Below are 12,168 nucleotides of genomic sequence, written 5' to 3' on the forward strand. Positions count from 1 at the left end.
CGATACAAGCACCTTGTATCGCAGCAAAACATGCCGCGTGCGTTACAGAGTCATAGACTTGATTTACATCAAGGAACAATGCGAGGGCAAATGCACACTCTTAAAAATGAACTTCACCGCATAGCACACTCCCAGCCAACCATCATCTCGAATGATATCGTTATCTGCCATGATTTGTTGAAAACGGGAGGAGTACGCATTTTTTGTGACGATTATGAACAGCATAAGTGTCACAAAAAACGTCATACGCCTCCTGTTTTCAACAAATCATGGCAGATAACGATATCATTCGAGATGATGGTTGGCTAGGAGTGTGCTATGCGGTGAAGTTCATTTTTAAAGGGTCTCTGACCAGAAGCTGGAGAGCCTTTTCCGCAGTGGCTACCGATAGAATACACAAAAGCAACTTCACATACGAAAATGCATGCCTCAACACCTCGTAGTTTTCGTAAACTCGAATTTTGAATATCGCGGTTCACGCCGACGCTGGCACACCTAGCGTCAAACCAAGAAAACTTACGCATATATAGAAAACTCATCTGGTCATCCCACTGGGATGACGTCAATCGCCCATGCAATCAGCGCGCAGAATGCCGTCACGTGATCGAGCACTACAACAACTTTCAGCAAGAACCAACATTTTTACGCCGATATACTGTTGTCACAATGTTTGGAAATAAAAAGTATGTATATACTTCGAAATCTACGACCTGTTTTATAACTGCGATAATCCAATTAGCGACTTCCGTGGAAAGAGGAGCTGCGAGGCTACGAGCTGCGACGACGTTCGGGATCCAGCGCGCTATTTCACTGCGTTAGCGTAGTGTGTGTATTTCCAAGTTTTCTTTATTTATATCTTTCGGAACAACGACCAATTTATCGAGGTACAGCCCTTACTTCATTTGACGTGCCTCGGTTGTGTCGTCAAAGCGAGATTTCTCGGCGGGCATTCAGTTCCGTACGATACTGCGCGTTCAACCGCAGCGGCAGGATAATACCGCGGCGGATTTTGCCAATCATATTTGAAGAATGCAGACTATGAGACGGACCCCTCAGTTTGAGTACAAAGAACCTCCGCCTACAGAAGTCCGCAGTGCTTTCCTTGAATCTATCTTCCAAGACTGTTGCATCTGGACGTGACGAGGTTAGTGTCTTCTGTATAATTTATACAGTGATTACTCTCCTTGTGAGAATTACGTTGTGGCATGCAGATGTTAGGAGACCATTTACGCAACAAAGAAAAATACGGATTAAAGAAAATTGAAGTTTACGCACTCAATCAAAAGATTTTCTGTACAATTCTGAGTGTTGTTGAATGCAGCCATGCCAATGCAGTAAGCAACATTCACAGTACGTAAAATGAAGCTGTGTATTCAGCATCTAGATGTAACATAATAATTGTCACAGCAGTGTGCACCATCCTTGGACAAGATGTGGAACCAAATGTTGGAAATACAAGGCAGGGATCAGGTACAAGTTTTCTTCTATTTGTTTTCCTTATAATATGCAGCATACTGCACATAGTAAAGGGTTCTGGATTCTAAACCAACGCAGTTGAAATCCTTAGTTTACCCCAAGCTGTACTATTGTTGTCTAATCTGGGGAAACACCACAGAGGGCAACTACGATAAAATTGCAGTGCACAAAAAAAGAAAGAAAGAATGCCTGGTATACGACAACCATGTCTACAGGCTGTCTACAGGTGCAATGTGCTGGACCCTCGTTGCAAAGAGGCCCAGCAGGGGTGCCACTACAATCCATCCATCCAGCCCCTCAGCTCCTTCCAGACATGTAAAATACAGTAGACAAAGCGTTCACTTAGAAATCAGACATTTACACAAAATTGCCTTGCAAATTCAGGATCTTTTAGCGCCATCCCAAACACTTGTCATTACGGTATGAAATCTATCACTGTACCACCTTACAAGGTTCCACTGCTACGGACCAACTACTGAAATCAGCAGAAACTGTTCCTCTTTCGAACAATTTTTTTCAGCTGATTGGAAATGGCCTTCCTGTGTCCAGTTTCAAAACAGAGTTACACAAACTTGTTGAAGTGTTATTAGAGACAGTCCACTCTGTTATGTATTTTTTTTTTTGTGTGTGTGTGTTGTGTGTTTGTTGTACAATTGTGTATTTTATTTATGTGGTTGTGATTTGCTGTATGCTCGTAGTGGTAATATCTCAGTTATCGCATTTATATGGCTTTTTTTAACAATGTTAGGGTGGTGACTTCAGGGAAGTGGAAGGAACAGGAGAGGAAGACATCTGGCAATGGTCATGACAGTTGTCCGTCAGGTACGGGACCAATTTCTTTTATAAATGTGGTGTATAGCGTGAAGTTGTTACTACCCAAAAGTTTTTTGTTCCCTTTAAAGGAATCTACAGGTGGCGAGCATGCGTAAGGAATTGACATATCTCAGTACAACTTAGACCTGCCTGTTGCACATGAGATGTGTGACTCTACTTACACACACAAGCTTCTGCAGGTTCGATGCATGTATATTTTGAGACATGAAAGACAGAGTGCTAAAAATATATCTGAGGTGAAAAATTGAGCAGTTCACTGCAGTAATTCTATAGATTTATTTTCAGCATTTTGGGAAAAATATAGTGATGGCAAGATTACCTGTGTTGTACTGCCAGACCATCTGCCGTTGGAGTTCCATGTCCCAGTTATTATATATAATAGCTGTTTGAGGTTATTACATATTTATTATGCAAGTTTTGTGCCTGTGAGTTCCTGTAAATGTGCTCTGCGGTGATCATACTGGACAGAGAGCTATGCCTGTATAATAACAGTGACTAATGTTCTCCTGCCCATAAACCTATTCCTAGGGTACATCTGCACCCTTGGAAGTCACTGGAGATGCGTGTTAGCTTAGCTCAATTGGTAAGGGCCCTGGATCGGTAATACAGAAGATGTGGGTTCAAGTCCTACTACTGGCTAACCTTTCCAGTGACTGCCTTCTTTCATCATTCATTTCTTAGGCACTTGATGCTTTGTATGTATTTGCCTTTTCTATGTGTTCCAGTCTCAGGAACATCAACTGCCATGTTCAAAAGAAGTGGAATATGCCTCTGCAATCTGAAACCCATCCCAACATCTCTTAATCGACAAAGTAGAATTTGTACAGAACCGCACGGTTTGTTGTTCGTGGTTATCATCCGTTTTCCAGCGTCTCAGCCATTAAAGCCAAACTCTTTCTTACTCCTTTGATTACCAGACGAAAGGTATCACGCCTGGCATTCTTTCATAAGTTATATTACAGTCACACTCCTCCCCACCCCACTTACTGTTAATCCCCTCACAAGTTACTTCCAAGACTTGATGACTCGCACAAAGTACTTGCTCCACCTACACAAACAAAAAAATTCCTCTACTCTCCGCACCAGCTGATGGTGTCAAACTGGAATGACGTTCCTGCCCACATAGCATCAGAACAAAATGTATCGTCATTTATTTCCAAGTGCTATGATCGTTTTCAGATCGAATGAATTTCTTTGTGGTGAGTGAACGAATTTTGTTTGCATCATTTTGGTATTTGTCTTTTATGTCCCGCATTTATGTAAATCCCTTCACAAGGGTGTTTAAGTAAACAAATGAAATGAAGAACTTCGTGATACTTTCATAGTTGGAGCATTTTCAATGCATATTTTAAAACAGTGGCTGCTAAAAATGTGTCAGACACCGTTACAAAGGCTGCCGTCTGTATCAGGTGAATCATGATTTTTCCCAGAAGCCCAATAATGTATAACGCTGCATCACGTATGCTATTTTGGAGCAATCTCTGCAGACATATTATGAAGATATTATCTGAGTGCCACAATAAACTATATGAACCACATTTCATGTTACATCATCTTCGACTACAACATGCCTATCTGAGTATTTGAGCAGCCCAAGATACAAAGCTTGGTTCCTCAAGGTCTACATCCTACTCGAACTGGGTGTGCACTTTGCACACAAAAGGAAAATTGAGAATGAAAAAATGGCTAGGAAGCAAGCGAACTGGGGTTTTACATCATGCATGGAAGATTGAGGTTTTCGATAGTCAACTTGTGTAGTGAGCACTTCTGGAGGACTGAGAGCAGGAACCGAGGTCACACACAGGGTAACCTGCATAACAATCTGATTTACTTCCACATAACGATCATTAAAATACTTGAGGTGCTTGAACAATACTATTTGGGTGCTATCAGACAGTAAGAGTTCGAACACTTACGGCATATTGACTGAATGGGTGGACAAAAGGATGCGGCAGAACAGGATTGGATTTGTGTCTGTGGTGGAATTGAGAGCCCAATGTAATTCTTACTAGGCGGAGCAGGGTGATGAGATGGTGCTTTGTGTCAGGGGTCAGCACAGTGGTTTATCCAGAATCCCAAGCATGGAGGAGTGTTGAAAAAAGTTCGGGGGGAGGGGGGGGGGTAATTATTATAGTTGCATCATTACCGACATGTGTCTACAGCTGAAATTGCAAGGGCACCCCCTGTAGGGGGTACTTCCACCTAGTATCTTGGGTATTTAAAGCATGTAGTAGTTACTATGGGAAAGGCTTTGCGTATCCTGTTCACCGCGCAGACTGGTATAACGATACTCTTGTTTTTTTTCAAGTCTGTGCAACATCCATCTCACGAACTGTTGGTATGTAGTGTACATATCTATTTCCTGTATGAGACACGCAAGCTTTGAACAAAGCTAAAGCTAGTAGGACGCCGAGTATTAATTCAGCTGCACTCTTTCTGAATATGTGACGAACAATAACGAAAAGTTCAGAAAAACTATTTTGTATTGAAACCAACCAGCATGATTGTGCACGAGACACGTACGCTTCTTACTTGTGAATATGAGCGCGCTAGGTTCGTGCTGCCCTCGAAGTTCTAAATATGCTACTTTAAGAGCAGCTCCTTGCAACATAAGCACTCGACTTCTTTCGGCATTATTATGCAATGAACCACTCCGGCCCCTTTACACGGCGCCGTCAAACATGGAATTTACACAAACTGTTCATGTGCTTCATCGTGATCGATGCTGAAAGCTCATCTAACAGTCTGTCGTTGGAACTTCCTCTTCATGCTGAAGTCGATTCGCGGCTCAACATTTCAAAAGCAAGGCCTCCAAACTCTGCTGCACGTAGCAGGTGCCTCTCAGCTGCTGCAATGTAGCTTAAAAGCTGACTTGTCGACTCCGCTGTGCTTCCGCGTCCATATTGAAAAAGGACCCAGCAATACGGAAGTTGCTTAAACCTCCCAAACTTCCGGTGTGGACTTTCCACCAATAAACGTCGCGGGCGTTTGACGTCATACACATGGGAAAACCACTGCATAATAGCTAGAGTTTTGCGCTGATCGCACGAGTTGAGGGCAGAAATCGAAACCGCTTTTCGGCTCCTTGTTTGGAATAGTTGGCGGCTCCGCAGAGACGAAACGTTTCAGTTGTAACTTGGAGGCACCATGTAGGTTCGTTATCCATACAAACAAAGACATTGACCAGGTTCTGGTCAGAGACCCTTTAAGAGTGTGGGACGTTAAGGACATAGGCTACCGTTGAGTGTAGCCTTCTTTTTTCTTTGTCTTGCCTTCTTGCACTGCTAGTATGACCATTTTCGTCAAAGCACCGAGAAATATTATTGCGTTGCTGCATCAGCGTCTTGGAATGGCTACAGCTGACTCAAGCTCACAAATTATCTCGATACTTATTTTTTGTATTATTATTTGCTTTGGTTTGCTCTGTTTATACCGAAACGTCCATTCGAGGAACAACACCGCTCAATAACGTTCACATGTCGCTCAAGAAGAAAGGCGGGCAGACGCGTCTCAAAATACATCTTCGTCAACACGCCACTTGGAAACTTTAAAACATACAGGGGCTTCTTTAGTTTTTCGTTGGTTTCACGAAGCCGAAGATAGCAGGCGGGGAATCACCCGCCAGTGACGCACGCATTGAGGCTTCTGTGTAGTTCGCTAACCCGCCATGATTCACCATTACTGTTACGAAAGCTTGGAACTCCCCCAACGCAAGTGAGATTTTGCAGAGCGTTCATATTCACATAGTCGTATCATTCGGGATCTAGTAATTATCTTATTTACTTACACATTAATTTATAGTAGTTTTTACACTTTTCTTACGCACTTACACATCAAAACCCTGAGGTTTCTAGCAAACAAAACCGCAACAAGCTGCGAGCTCGCATGGTGCATTGTAACTAGAATTCCGAGTTTTTCGTCGTTTATTTTTTTGCCGCTGAGTAAGTAATATGAGTGTAAGTAATATAAGTACTGAGTGCCACTGAGTAAGTAATATCCCTATTTCGGAGCAAAAGCGGCAGCTGTGAAACGACATACCCAGTAAAAGAATGAGAGGTTGCGTTGCAAAAATGCTTGACGGCGGCAAAATATGCACGCAGAGACATTTATGCCGCGATCGTTTTCAACATGTTTTAACCAGGGTGGCGAACCACAAAAAATACGGATCCGGCTCGGTTCGGGTTCGCGTCACTTTAATTTCGTTCCGGTTCAGTTCCGGTTCGGCCACGCCAAAAATCAAACCTTCAACGCTTCCATTTTATATCTCCCACAAAGCCTCTTTTATCAGGAAATGCGTGGCTCATAGCTTACTGCTGTTGTCTGCATAGACGTTTTTAGTGGTCTGGTATTTCCTTTTAGCGAGAGAAAGGAAAAAAAATTATCAACACTTATTGCAAATAGAGTTCACGCTAATGAAGCGGTGTGGTCGTGCTATACTTTCTGTTCCCAAAATCCTTTCTAACACGCACAGGGCCAGCAAGATACACTTCAAGGAAGCCTAATGAGATGAACAGCATTACATAGACGACGGTACTTGCGGACACGCTGCATTCGCAGTGCGAATTTATCTGAAACCGTACTGTAGCATGTCGAAAATAAGTTCTGCCAGCCTTGCTTTGTCAGAGCTCACAGCAGTGTACCAGTTAATCCGCAACACAAAGGCAATGTGTCAAGACACAATTGCACTACCAATAAGCAGAACTACATTTACATTTCAAACCACGGCCAATCAAACAGGCAGCGTTCTGCGTACGCTCCTTCTCCACTTCTCATGTTTCTGACTTGATTAATTTTTAGTGCTCACGTGTAGAGTGAAATGTTGAGCGCTTAGTTAGTAATCAGATATTCGTCCTATAGAGCTACACAACTGGCCGCGCCTCCTCGCCTCGTCGCGCCTCCTCTCAGAAGAGCAGGCGCCGCAGTATGCGCGTGGGGCGCGAGCCGCGGCGCACACAAGGACAACTGCGCTGCAACGTGTTAAAAAGGACGCTGAAAGTATATTACTATACGTCCTCGTTTCACTGCAAGGTGAAAATTTCCGAAATCCATGATATGGGCGCGTGATTATGATAGCAATGTGTCCTCGTTCTGGGATTGAGAGGAACTCTTATGCTCACTTCTTTTATGTCCGAACCATTTTGTTGCGAACCGGTTACCGCTATTATTTTTTTACGGTTCTGCTCCGGTTCGGGTTCAACAGTGCCATGGAAATTTCGGTTCGGGTTCGGTTCCAGCAAAAATACGGTTCAGGTACGGTTTTCCGTTCGGGTTCGGTTCGACACCCTGGTTTTAACATGTTTTTGACAGTTTTTAGCGTAGTCACTATGTCAGCTTTGGTTTGCGTCCCATCGTATGACATCTTAGGCTGGCAGTCACCGATCGCTCGCACTGGAGCTCGCGCCCTGATACGGCGCGAGCACCATATCAAAACGCAATCAAAACGCGATGATCGCAATCAAAACGCGATCATCGTATGGAATTCGAAGGTGCCATACGATGGGACGAAAGCGAAAGCTGGCATAGTGACTACGCTAAAAACTGTTGAAAACACGTTCCTTCCTAACCCACGACACGAGGCAATCTCAACCAGGGATCGGAACCATTATTTGTTTCGGTTGGGTTTGGATTCAGGTTCAGACATATTGGTTCGGTTCGGGTTCAGCTCTGCAGCAGGGCAAAATATCGGTTCGAACCGGTTTAAAACCAATTCGAATCGGTTCAGGAAAGTGAATTTTGAGCAGATTGTCATGGGTTAAAACCAAGCACATCCTTACGATTCTCAAATAACACAAATGTTCTTTTGTTATTGTTGTTGTTGTTGTTGTTGCCGACGCAGCAGTGGTTCACAGCAACCCTGCCTGTTACAGGTGTGCATATCAGGTGCCACGTTACGGTAGCATAATGTACTCTGTAGTTCACTCATCGTATTCACCCTATTACATCGTGCTCAGGGACTGGCCATTATTTTCACAGCGCGAAATGAAAACAAAACATGGGGTTGCTGGACGACAAAAAACGCTAATAAGGAAACCCGCAACTGCCAGAAAGAAGAAGAAAAGAAGAAAAAAATATAACACGACCAATGGCGCTTCTTGTCCCCTCTGACCACATATATCTCGGAAGTGTGGAATGTGCCGCCTCCACGAGTAATCCTGGACGTTTCGTTCTTTCTTTCCTTTATTTATTTATATTTATTTATTTTTTTTTTGCTTAGGAAAAGATTATAACAACCCTCGTCCAAGTCAGCCGCGCCCTGTATGAGCTTGATGCGCACCGTATGCGGCCACAGTTTCTACAAGGAGGCGTTGGTGCAGCAGGAACCAGAACGCTATCATTCTGGATGATGGTAGGTCCCGAGAGCGCAGTGGGTGAACTTTCATTCTTAGGGGGGACAACAACAACAAATAAATGATGATGATTGATGATGTAGTGGGATGTTTCGGGGCGGGGGGGGGCAAACACCAACCAAGGTTCGCTCAGGAGAGCGTCACGACGTTTCGAAGCTTACTGATTCCTTCTTCAGCTGTGACACGTGAACTACTTTGTTTAGTTTTTGTCCTTCCCCCCCCTCCCACTCTCCTTGAGTTTATCCCAACCAGACACGTTTGTGTCAAACATGTTCACTCCCTCTCATTCTTACTGCGCGGTACGTGCAGTTATGTTACTTGTCACAAAAAGGCGCACCCTCCACGCTTTCCAGAAGCCACAGTGCAACAGTGTTATTCTGTGTAACTGTTTGCCTTCAGTGTATTATATGGTGAAGTTACTCTCCAAGACAAAGGCAAGTCAGGGTTATCACCACCACGCCAACATGTCTTATAAGAGTGTACGGCAAAATACGTTTTGCATACGCAGATTTAGACAGAGTGCCCAGATAGAACCCCGGGAGAAAACTTCGATGCACGATCAGAAGGACATCGTTCACAGGGAAAAAAGAGCAGCTACAATAGACGGGCACATTGACGAGCAGTGCCCCCTTACAGACATTCTCCTTTCTCTCTTTTTATGGCTTTGTCTTTTCTACCGCTGCAGCATTGGATAGTTAGCTCTACGTGGGTCGGTCCAGATAAGGGTAAAAAAGAAAAGGGCAAAATGCTTTCACTTGATGGAGTGGATGCGGTTATCGCGAGTTCTTTTATGGCTAAATTATTTGCCGTGATTGAGTGGGTGCTCGTTCTGTGTTCACTTTTCATCTCATCCCATTCCTATGTGTATTTCAGTGCTGCTTCGAGATCGGTCACGTGCATGGGTAGGTCTACGCCGCCTTGCTGGACCGGCGAGTGTTTAAGAAACGAAAGGCTTCCATGAACACCATGTGGACAACGAAAATGAACCATTCCTTTCAACCCTTCTACCGGGACCAGTAGAAGGCTAGACCCGTGTACGAAATACTGGTCCGAAATACTGCATCGCCTTACCACCACCGGACCGCACAATTTTCTACTTTTCTGCTTTTGACGTTGTACCACGATGTGGCATGTCTATGGCCCTGGTTATCTGGACGAGGGTACAAGGACAAAGCGGAGAAAGAGAAGCTCATCCCAAAGCAGACGACCGTCTACTTTACGTTTTTGACAACACGACAATGTCACCTGGAAAGATTGTACGTGGAAATTATGTACACACTCTGTTGCTGCTACATAGCAAGTGCAGGAGTATCAGTGTGATCGAAATGCGCCGCTGGGCTATTTTTATAACACGAGTGGAATAACTCGATAGCGAAAGAAATATTTTCAGAATACCTTTAATGTGCTGGATTACCATCTCGTGCACACTGAGGTGTGTATGGAACGTCCCGTGCTCCACGGATGAAAATGCCTGGTACACCCATTCTAAACAGAAAGACAATTCTCTCTCTACATGTATATATATACATATATACGGGGCTACAGTATTCCTCGTTCATGGCCATGAACGAGGCCATGTTCTCTTCATGTTGCCTTTGGCAACATGAAGAGATCACCTCGTCTCAGTGACGTTGATGCAAGACCAATACTTGGGGATCCAGGCAAGAAGCAGCTCGTATTAACTATACTCACAGGGTAGCAAGGTATACTTGTGATATTTACTGCTGTATGCGCAGAAACAGTTATCAGAGCTACACCGTGATGTGGTTAATCAAACTAAAAGGAGGATGCAACCAAGTCCCCGAAACCACCAGAAAGCACGCAATCTACTCAGGTTCTTGACCCATACTACGTCCTCTGATAAAATCACACTGAAATATATACACCACAGAGCTGCGTGACACCAAAAGCAAGCACGTGCCTAACACAAACAGTAACAGGATGGCTTCAACCTCCATCAAACCATCCTAATCCGACCACTTTCGCCATCACGAAACCAAGCGCCGCACAATCTCGCCGTGGACGTGACGCCATGCGCGGTTAATGCCACCCCTTCTTCCTTCGGCGCCCACATCTACAAACCATGGTTGCAGCTACTTTTCTCCTTTCACCTGAAACCAAAACAAGAACTGCTTCTCTTCTCATTTAGTTCAGTGTTGTCAACTGGTTTCTTGTTGAGCTGCTCGTTTCAGCAGAGCTGGCTCCCTCTACTGCTGTCACTGTCAACGGCAATTAATAAACGGAGGCGGCACATCGATTGACATTACGTGAGGCTACTTGTGAGAGGGAGAAAGAAAAAAGGGAATGAGGGAGGGCAAAGAGGAGCGATCGATTTTGCAGTGCCGCGCCTCTCTGCAAGCGACTCCGTTGTTTAGCAGCATTTAGGTCGCAACGGTAATTTTGGAAATGCGCTCTGGTTTTTTGTCCGTGTACTCTTATGTCTGGCTTTGTCAATATTATTGTTGGCGGTAACAAAGAGTGCGACGGAACCGTTAAAATGTTATATCAATGTCTTTTGTTCTTGACCACTCCTTGACCACCATTGTTGTGTTTTTTTTTAATTCCCCGTTACCGCCGCGAAGCAACTGTGGCTTTGAGCGGCGTACAGACGTGGACAGATTGAGTGAGGACAGCAAGAACGAGTAGGGGACAGGGGGGTTAGTATGCGTCCTGGGCTGACTTCAGGGGGAACTGTGTCGACATTCGTCTCTGAAAGTCTTCGGAACACCCAGGGAAAACCTCAGACAGCACAGCCGGTGACAGGATTCGAACCCGTGTCACCTCCCAGTCTCAGCGTGGAAAGCGATCATCACTATGCCACGGAATCTGGTACTTGTTGTACTGCAGGATGTGGGACTTAGTGGCTCGCATAGCTGCAATACCTAACGTGATTTTCATCTATTTATTTAACATTTTCCTACAAATCAGCGTGACACCCTTCTTAATGGTGCAAAAGCACCTCCGCAGAAGATACGTGCGCCTTTGCTTGTTTCATAAGTTCCTGGTTGGTGTCCACATTCTACCTCATTTTCTTTCGGCTGCTTCATACGCGTCCCCACGATTGGATAATTTGTTGAAGCTAGAACCCATCAATGGACGTATACGTCTCAATACTTATTTTCCTTCTTCCCACGCGCAGTCGTTGAATGGAATGGCCTTCCACAGTCCTTGGTCACAATCACAGATCATGCCACATTCAAACGCTCACTGTCAATGTACATCGGTGCATACCATAGCTGTGTATTCATGTTTAATTGTTTATTAACACAATATTTTTCATGTGTACCTGTTTCATGTGCTTGTTTATTTGGTCAATGTTACTACGTTTCTTATGTCATGATATGTTGCCATGTTATCGCTTCTGCTCCCCCTCATGTAACGCACTTGTAGGGCCCTTGAGGAATGTACATAAATAAATAAATAAAAGCAAGTAGTAATTGTCATTCAATGGACACTGACTAGCAACGCTAAGAAAATACTAATACCCGAAGTAAAATTATCAATATCAACT

General features: G+C 44.2%; 1 protein-coding gene and 1 long non-coding RNA gene across 2 annotated transcripts in view; one reads left to right on the top strand and one right to left on the bottom strand.

The window, feature by feature from the left end:
• The window catches only part of LOC135388330 (potassium voltage-gated channel protein Shal-like), a 447,190-nt gene that overhangs the window by 389,803 nt on the left and 45,219 nt on the right, over window positions 1–12,168 (bottom strand). The window lies entirely within an intron of this gene.
• On the top strand, window positions 2,040–3,098 carry LOC135390106 (uncharacterized). The gene is made up of 3 exons (XR_010421710.1): window positions 2,040–2,298; window positions 2,379–2,489; window positions 3,036–3,098. It is a non-coding gene; the product is annotated as an uncharacterized LOC135390106 (long non-coding RNA).

Source organism: Ornithodoros turicata, chromosome 3, assembly GCF_037126465.1.
Source record: "Ornithodoros turicata isolate Travis chromosome 3, ASM3712646v1, whole genome shotgun sequence".
NCBI lineage: Eukaryota > Metazoa > Arthropoda > Arachnida > Ixodida > Argasidae > Ornithodoros > Ornithodoros turicata.